Here is a 10079-nt window from a genome sequence, read left to right as displayed (position 1 = left end):
TATACATATACATGCCCCCTAGATATGTTAGGATTTATTATAAGAGTCCTTGGGGTTAGATTGAGTTCAGAGGTCTGCTTGATAGGAAATTCATGGAGTGGTCTTAATGAGACAATCGTGTCCCTACAGCTGTGGGTACATCGTTGAGTTTTGTTTGTTTACATCTGATCAGGAATTTGGGGTCAGACTTAAAATGAATTTACAGGTGTTTTTTTTTTTTTTACCTGCTTTTTGAAATCTGAGTAAAATGTGATTAAAGTAATGCATTGTAGCAGCTTTGTATCTTTGGCCTTATTGACAGCCCCATCAGTAAGAAATATCAGGTGAGTTTATTTACAAATTCATTCCACCTTGAAGTGGACGTGATCTATTTTAACTTATTGCTAGAATGATAAATTCAAATTAACTTGTCTTAATTGAGACACCTTTTTTGATTTGATATTTGAAGAGAGAATTAATTTGGAGCCATCTGTTATTTTACTTTGCCTCGGGTAATGATAGGCCCAGCAGTTTGGGGAAAAGAAATGAGCAGGCACGGGGGTCAATGTCATTATCTGGATCATTTCATATGATGCAAATGAAGTCAGGTACATCACTGCAGCTAAGACTGCATATAGTTTGTTCAGCAGAGGTTCTCTCATTGGCCAGTTTTGGTTTTAGGTCAAAAGACTCATCCTTTTGTCTTGAAGGAAGTACCTCAGGTATTAGCCATGTGCAGAGTAGAGAGTAGGTGAGGTCTGTTGTCTTTTGCCTTTTCTTGATCCTTTTGCCAGTTCTTACAAATTTGGGATTTGGCAATGAAATGAGCATGTTGTATTGGAGATGTTCTGAAGGGAAGAAGAGTTGTCCAGTTAGACATGCGTCTTTATGAGCTGCAATTATGCAACTTCTTCACAGCTGTAAGTAGGATTGTTATGCAGGAAAAGTGATTTAATTCTTGGGGTGGGACTGCTAGAAGCACAATGATATAGAGATGAAGTGATGTTAAATATGTTGAATTCTGGAAGCAAGTGTTACTGCGCAAATTTCGACTGTGAATCTGCAAATGCTTCACTGATCCCATTATGTTCATTTTCTTAAACTCAGTTGGCCTCTAACGCTTAGTTCCAGGCTTTTTTTAAAATAGAGATATTTATCTTCTAGTTTATACATATACATATGTTTTTTAATTTGCCTCATTATACCTGTCACTACTTCACTGATGAAATGGACTGCAGTGGCATAGCAAAGTGCTGCCTGAGCATGATAAATATCCTTTAACACAAATGAGAATTAGGCTGTACTACCTCTCTGGCACAAGCAGAAACTTTCAAAAATGTTGCTTTTATTATTTTGCTTATGAGGAGGAGCTTTTAGTATAAGACTAAATCACTTTTTAGACATTAATTAAAAGTCCAGTACTATGCAAGGAAGAAATCTTTTCTGCTTAACTGATATGGGACCTGAAAAATGAAGTGACTTAATCAGTGTCCTGTACTGAGTTTTCAGCAGTACCTGGACTTGCATGCAAGCATCTTGCTTTCCACTCTCATCACTTACTGACAAGCTGTAGCTGTTTCACTGGTATTATCCTGGGCTTGCATCTGTCTTCCAAGGATCAGCTCTAGTTGTGGTTGTTTCAGGAAGATGTTCACATTTTAGTAGCTTTCAGTGCAAATGGCCCGTGCAAATATTTTAATGTTCTCTTTCCTTGACTAAATAGTTTAAGACTACACCAAATTTATTAATATTATGATTTTGTTAATGCACTATATTCCATATTTGATAGTAAGCAGTTTCACATCTGTGGCTGAATGATAGAAGCTAAAGCTGATATGGATTTTCTATTTTCCATCACTCCATATCATTTGTAAACTCTTTAGTTCTGTAAAAGATCTGCTTTAAATAAATAAATGTATCCTGACTAATCCTCTTTGAATAAGTGGAAAGCATTTAATCCCATGATTCTGTAAATCCAGGGTAGCTGTCAAATTGTGTGTTCATTTTTCTGTATTATCTAAATCGGTTTGTATCAGATCTTTCATTGACAACAACAGTTTGTTATTTGGATTAAACACCTCTCGTGCTCTATAACCTTTCATTTAAGAGTCATTTGCATCCCTTTTTTTGGCTGCTACTTCAATCATCTGTATTTTAACAGTTCTTTAGGAATATTTGCTGCTAAATATTCACACTGTGTCTAATTTATTTTTTTTCAAATTGCCAACACTCCTTCAAGATCTGGAACTCAAACTATTTTTGTTTGTGTCACCAAAAGGCTGAATTCATTTCTCAGTTTTCAATTTAAGAAAATAAAAATAGATGATTCATGAACTTCGCTTCAAAATTTTTAAAAGTGGTTCATTAATTGAACAGCAGCTGGGGGGAAAACTAATCAGCTCATTTCAACTGGAATAGCTCATTATCATTTTGACTGATGAAATCTTTGGAGGCTGGTTTCATGGAAAATGGGTCCTTAACACAGGAGCCCCTCAACTGCCTGGAAAAAGGTCGATGGCACCCCATACAGTAATTAAAACTCGTATTAGGAGACATCCTTCCATTTTTAAATTGGTAGGGATAGAAGTCCTCTTACTGCCTTTTGAAATGAACAAGATGTTTGGGTTTCTTCATTTCTTCAAAACAGTTTTTAGCGGATCAGACTGAGAAATATTGATTTCTCAAAACAGACTCAATATGAGATGCCTAAATAGCTGCAGCACTTTTCTCTGCTGGTAAATCTCTTCATCTTGGCTCCTGAGATGCATAGAATTACATCTCAATTTCAGTTGGCAATACCTAGAGGTAGGGTAAGACTAGGAATCGTGGAGGTTATGGGGAAGGTACGTATGATGCAGGCCTGTAACTTGAACAGTCTTTGTACCATTTCTGTAGGGCAGACATTGTTTCCTGAGAAAATAGACTCATAAGTAAAAGCAGACAATGGTTGACCTTGCAATAGAGTGACTGAGCTGTATAAGTTGTAGAAGGTAAACTTCTACTGTTCTTCAGTGTCAAAATATGCAAAGACTTTTTAAATTTCTTTTTTACATATAATAATAGTATTGTTATTTTTAAAGTGTTCTTCACTTTTTAAAAATATCTTCATTTTCTTGGAGATGAACTATGTTTATAGCAAAAATTGGAAGTTGATTAGTATGGTTTTTAAGGTCAGCCATTTCAGTGCAGTTTTTCTCATTCAAAATGTGCACACTGGCATAACGTGGTACAGGTTGTGGATAACTATTAGAATTTTATAAACTCCCAACATAGCACTTAGCTGAGTAGTGATTTGGATGAATTATTGTCCATCTGTTTGAAGTAACAGATGAAAGATCTTCCACAAATTTTGCAGTGGAAAATTGCAAGTAGTGAAAGTACTGGAAAGTACCAAAAATTGAATGTTTTGTTTATGCTTCCACATCAGTGCACGCTTTTAAGGAAGGAAAGTAAGACAGACTATAGAACTGAATTCTGGTTAAGATTGTTTAACTCCAGTTTAGCTATGGATTTTTTGGTTTGTTTTGGTTTTTTTTTTCCCTATTTATTCACAGTAAATAATGGTATTTCTTTGTAATCCTGTTTTAACTTTTTTTTTTTTTTGCAAGTTGTTAACTTTCTCCGGAGAGAATTTAAATAAAAACAATTCCTTTCTACTCTTTTACACTGTGGGGGGGGAAATATCTCCTTTAATCATCATACAGTGCCTATATTGCTTGTAAAAGCTTGTGCCAACAAAGTGAACAATTTGAAAAAGTCCTTTCTGTTCCTTAGAATTATAATATCAGTTAATAACAACTCATTTTAACAACAGCAACATTTCTAATTATTTGCCTTTTAAATTCTGAACAAGTAGAGTTCAGTGGATTACGTTTTCTAGTTTCTCTCTTCCATGATGAGGGCAGAAATTTACTCTTCTAGGATAAGTTGGTATCTTAACCTTACCTAAAAGCTGAAAACTCAGCAGTATTTGAAGCACTTAATAAATACTAAACCTCTGAGATGCACTGGTGGCACTATTAAATCAAATTCTTTGCTGGGGGTTACTGGCCTGGTTTCCATCTTGTTTTCACTACTTGAGGGGAAAATAGAAGCTCTTCAGTCTTCTGTTGGAAGTATCACTCAGGAAGAATGAAATGGTTTGTTCTGTGCAAATAGTAAACGTGAACTCGGCCTCCAAAGCAAGCAGTATGCACTACTTACATTTAGGAAACCATCTTTTATGTAGAAAGTATGGGATGAAGAATGACTATGAAGGACAGCGTTTGGAAACTATGCAAGTCTGTCCCTTTACATACACACGTCATATGTTTACCTGGTGAAATGTGGCTTTTAGCCTCTTCTGCTTATCTAAGCTGACTGGATTCCCATGGACATTTCAGCAGTAAATGATCTGTTATGATTTGGTAATGTGTGAGCTTATCCTGTAAACAAACAACCTTGAGCTTTATGTATTCCCTGTAGGAATAAAGCTGTTATTTATCCATGAGAAGGTGAACTAGAACTCAGGGAGACTGCACAATAAATTGTTGCATTTGCAGTATGTTCTCAAAATAAATTGTCAGTTATCCTGTGAATTTAAGTAATCTGTTGTCATTGATACACAGTTTCATTGTTGGACTGCTTTGCTGTGATGTACCTTTATGTACCTTCCCCACCTTCTTCTTAAAACTCTGTAATCTGTTTCTGCCCTTGTATCATCAGCATCAGAGGTTTGACTGCTTTGCTTTAATTGTGAAAGACAGCTTTGTGCTTTGAGCTCATTCTAATAATTATATTTTATATCACTGCTGGTGAGATGAAAAAAAGCACTCAAAAATAATATAAGACGTAAGTGAACAGTTTTTCAATGATTTTCATGGCATAGTATGTCAGGGAGTTTAGTGTGAACTTTATTATCCCTTCACAGTTACCTTAATCATGGATAATTCCTGACTGGGAGATCCATACTAGAATCAATTTCATACTCTGATACAAGTGAATTTTATAGTGGGCACAATTAAGATAAGTGAATACACTATATTTTTTTCAAGAATCCAAAAGTGAAACGAGCTGTAAGCAAAAGAAGGAAATATAGTTTATTGTTGTTACTTAATCTGGAGCAAAATGAAGAATATCAAGATTTAGAATGTTTTTTTTTTTCTTTGTTTGTTTGTTTTAACCTGGTACAATACCCATGAGCAATGGACATTTTACACAGAAAGAGCTCTACTATTAAGTTTTTTTTTTCCAGAGATATACTTGTATCAGTGTGATAGTTTACATGACTTTAAAAGCATCAAGGTTTCCTTATTGAAATAAAATTAATAATTAATAACCTAAATAGATATATTTTGTTCTAAGTTCTGTGAATTATAGGTTGACAGTCCCCTTTAATGAATTAGAGACTGTTGAGGATGGAGCTTGTCATTAACACACATCATCAGCTGATGCATTTTAATAATACAGTGTTGGAAGAGGGAGGAAGTGTAAGCTACTGAAGCCTGCAAAAGCAATCCCCTAAAGCTTTCATGTTTTATTTGAGCATATGTTTTGGAAGTGGTGGTGTTGACACTGGTGACACTAATCTCCTCTTTATCTTGTTTTGATTAAAAGGATATTTGAATATTATTTTTGGCAAACTTTTATCTAGCCTCAAAGGGATTCCCTTGTAACAGCTACAGAGAGAAATGGCCATAATAAACACATTGTAAGATACACTTATATCGTACATTATAGCCACTGTTCACGTACTCCAAGAGTGCAAAATACTCCCAAAGAAATGAAATGAGCTTGTGTTCAGTGCCAAATATTTGCTAACCGAGCTGTGTGAATGATTTCAGCTGTGTAAAGGAAACTGCCTTAGATGATTCAATAATTCAGTTAGAAACATGCACAGTTATGAGACAACAGCTGAGGGCAGTTTTATGAAATACTACTATTTTCTATAAAAGCAACCCTACGTTTCTCTTTACACATTTTTTGCCATGTCAGATTGCAGGGTTAGCATTCTTTCAAGTCCTTTTTTTTTATATTTTATGTGGCATTAGGCTTATAGAATTTCATTTTTGAAGTACACAACAGCAAAACGGCCTCATTTTGCTGTATGAAATGCAAATATGAGTGTTTGTGCTGTGTGAATCTGTGTGTTCTTAGTTATCACAGGACAAGTTACAGGAAAATGGTGTCACGCATTAGAAAAAATGTCACAGGCAGGGAATATATGTACGTTTGCCATCCTTTTTTATTTTTCCACTTAAAGCAATGGACAAAGAGTGTGCAACAGACCTGCTCTATGTATTTATGCATGTGTTTATGCTATGTATGTAAGTCTCTGTTTTCTTAGGTTCTGGATTAAGCTTCAGGTGTCAGTTTCCAGTTCCAACAATGTTAACCTCTTGCTTCTCTTCTTCATCCTTGTGGAATGTATTTATAAATTATATTGACTGGTTTTAAGCTTGCTTTCCTCAGATCCCAAGATGCTTATTTTTATTCTTAAATATGGATTAAGGTGTCTGATTTCAGGTTTCAGACTGCAAATACACTTCCGTTTGAGAGCAGTGGGATTGTTAGATGCTCAGTAAAATCAGCTCAGTTTTTCTGCAGTGTATTGCAGACAAGCTATTAAAATGATCACAGTTAGAATCACATCCCTTGCTAAGCCTGTGCTATGGATGTGTTTATACTCAGTCTTATTGCTCAGGAAAAGATAGAGTCAGATGGAGTATTATGGTAGAATTATTGGCTGCAATTCTTTCTACTTTCCATCTTCTCAACGCGTGCTTGTGTGATTTTCAGATAACTTATGTTTCAGCTGAATTACTAATTCTTTATTTCTTTCCAAGTTGCAAGTGTTTCTGTCCCATCAATCCTCTGTTTTCACAGGTAAGGCACCTTCTTACTGTTCTTCAACTTCCTGGGGCTTTTACTTTTTGGGACTGTTGGCCACATACAGATCTAGAGGTTGCATTGATTGCCTCTCCCCATGGTACACAGTGATTATAGGCAAAATGTTCAGTAATTCTGTCTGCAGTGACACATTGAAACATTCTTCCTCACCATGGATGTCCTAAGACTTGGAGCTCATATGATCTTGTGCTTGCTTTTGAGTTTCAGAGTTTAGGTTGAGCGTGCTCAAGTTTTCTGCTTCAACACATTGAAGTTCTTCATCTTTTGGTACATCAAAGAGGTCCTGTCCCTCATCTGGAGGTGCATTCTGAGGCTGGAATGCATGTTGTCTTGGTCTTGTTTGTTTTGTATAGGTTACTCCCCAGAACAAAGCATCAGCAGTCAGGTGTTGCAGGTTGTTGCAGCTCAGGGCTCAGTACCTCATGGGCACCTTTGTAGGGTGCACTGTCAAATTCAGTACGCTGCTTTTTGTGTTTTCTGGTGGTTGTTGTCATACATGGCATTCAAAAATGAGCAGTTTAGGGCTTGTGGTTGCAACTGTTGCTCTTCCATAAAGGCACACTGTAGATTGTGAACTGAAGTTCTAAATATTTTTGTCCTCTCCACATACCTATGTCTCAACTTCTTAACAATCAATGCCTATGAATAATACACCGAACTAATAACCCCATGCTATGTCATCATTGACTTGACATCTGTGGAGGAAAGACTGTCTTTAAGACCTGTTTTTAAGCTCTTTGAGCAAGTAGGGACTGTTACGTGAAACTGCGGTGACTCCTTCCCTGAAAGCAGGCAAAGCAACATGCTGTTATATTTTTAATCAAGCTGCAGCAGACCAGAGGACATTCCTTCTCTCTCCATTGGTAGTTGTCATTGTGAAGTCCCTGCTACATGTGTTCTCCTTGTTTGTGCTCTCAAACACAGCGCAGAGCAGGAGCAGTGCAAACACGCCTGGTAGCTGGTTAGGTGGAGAGAGTGACATGGAAAAGGGAATTTAAACGTATATTGATTTGTTAGTACTGCAATGTGATTAAAATTTTAGTTCTTATTAAAATAGTAGTTACGACTACAGTCTGTAGTTCGTAAGCTTTCCTACATTTAAAATCTTTTCATTAGTGTGTCACAGTTGAGCCAACGCCTGTAAAACTTTTTAAAATCAAATTGATGGGTGTTAATAGAATAGTTTAACAGAATCATCTATAATATCGTTTATTTTTTAAAAAAAAGCATTTTCAGAAGGTAGTGCCTTGGCTTCTCAAGGCCTTTTTTGTTTTGACACCCTTTATGGAAAGTCTATTATGTACATTTATCGTTTTGACATAAAATAGTTCACTTGAATGCTACTTGGAGCAGTCATTGTACAAGTTACCTGTCTACTCCATAAAGATGCAGTTAAAGTATTTGCTATTCTTGCAGCACTTCTCTTCACAAGGACTCTTGGAAGTGACCAAGCCCTTGAATTGACTGAACTAAACCCAAACTACATTTTGTCATAATAAATAGTCAGGTTTGGTTTTGCTTATTTTTTTTTCCCAGATTTGATGCTGAAACATTACATATTTAGTTTGTATATAAGCATTCAGTGTTTTGTAGGATGTATACGCTTTATATCAACCATGAAACCAAATGAAACATTCCAAAATAAAACAGAGATGATAGATGGCTTTCTGGCTTCTATTCAAAACGCCTGTTATGTTGTGGAGTACTTATTATGAATGCTCACTAACAAAAAGGCAGGCATCCTATATTATACAAATACTTAAAAGCTTGCACCCAGAGACAACAGAAAGAAACGAGAGGTGATTTTGTGTATGTAGTTCTTGTCATCTCCTTCACCTCTCCTGGGAAGGAGCTATGACAGTCAGATTTGAAGGTTGCTCTTCAAATTTCCTCTCACCTTCAAGTGAGTAACCCATGTCATGCATCAGAAAGCTGTCATCTTGACATCTAGTGATGTCTTTCAAGAAGGTTTGAAATAGGTCTTTTTGTTAAAAAGAAATGAAATCATTCTTACAAAAGTTAAAATTGTGTTTGATTACTTTTTTCTTTACTTCTTGTTTACATTTTCAAACCAATATTCAGGTTAAGGAAAAGCTAAGCTTAAGGACGTGTCCGTAGCAGCACACAGCAGCACTGAGAGACTACGGCTGCAAGATTTCTTTGGCAAAATCAGTTTCATCTTCTTGTATCACTAAACTGATTTTTTGCTTTTGAAATAATATAGCATTCTTCCCAGCAATAAATCAGTTTAGTGATACATAAAGATGAAACTGATTTTTTGCTGAGAAGAATGCTATATTATTTCAAAAGTATTAAATTTTATACTCATTTCTCAATGAGTGCTGCAAGTAACTGCTTGGGATGTTTGTCCCATAATGATTAACAGAGCCATTTTTCAGTGTTTGAAATGTTGCTGTGAGAAATTTTCAAGAACAGATGTATACAGGGGTGAAGATACACCTTAGAAAACATTACGAATCTGACAAAGTGAATTTTAAGACAGTCGTGTGTGCATTTGGTAGCAGTTCTTCCCAGCACAAATTTGTATTACAATTGCGGTTAATTGTTTAAAGTACGATTTTAAATCAGCTAGAAATTATCGCCAGTATATTTCCTTCTATTCTGTTTTCTCTTTTCAAATCTTCTATACATTAATAGCAGGTGTCCTTATTTTGTCTAGTTAGAACAAATCTGTTCCCATTTTTTTCTGTCCATCTCTTTTGAATACTAAAACAGGGCAGTGATATCCAGAAGTGCAGCCAGAAGGCTCAGAGGGATAAAACAAATTGAAAATTTGGAAAAGCATTTGCTGTGCAATGTGACAGTCTGTTCAGATCTGACGCTACCAACATCTGATACTGAGGAAAGTGTCCTCTGGGGTGGGCGCATCTTTTTAGGGTGGATGCATCTGACCAGCATTACCTAAATTGCATGGAAACTTCTTTCATGAATAAATGAGGGAAGAGGACTTGAAGATTAGATGGTCCTGCTGCTTGTTTGTAACCAAAACACGGGGATGCTTATATTTAAAAGCTAGGGTATGGATGACTTTCAGAAAGCAATACAAGTTTTCAAAGACAGAAATGGAACTGGAGAGGATCTTCTGGCTGTGGTATTGTGGATTGCTAAATAAGCTTCTGTGGCACCACAAAAACTTTCAGCAACACCAAAACAGAGCTAGATTTCTCTTTTAGTGTTTATTTAAATAATAA

The sequence above is a fragment of the Meleagris gallopavo genome, chromosome 11 (genome assembly GCF_000146605.3).
Source record: "Meleagris gallopavo isolate NT-WF06-2002-E0010 breed Aviagen turkey brand Nicholas breeding stock chromosome 11, Turkey_5.1, whole genome shotgun sequence".
Lineage (NCBI taxonomy): Eukaryota > Metazoa > Chordata > Aves > Galliformes > Phasianidae > Meleagris > Meleagris gallopavo.
This window is presented reverse-complemented; position numbering follows the sequence as displayed.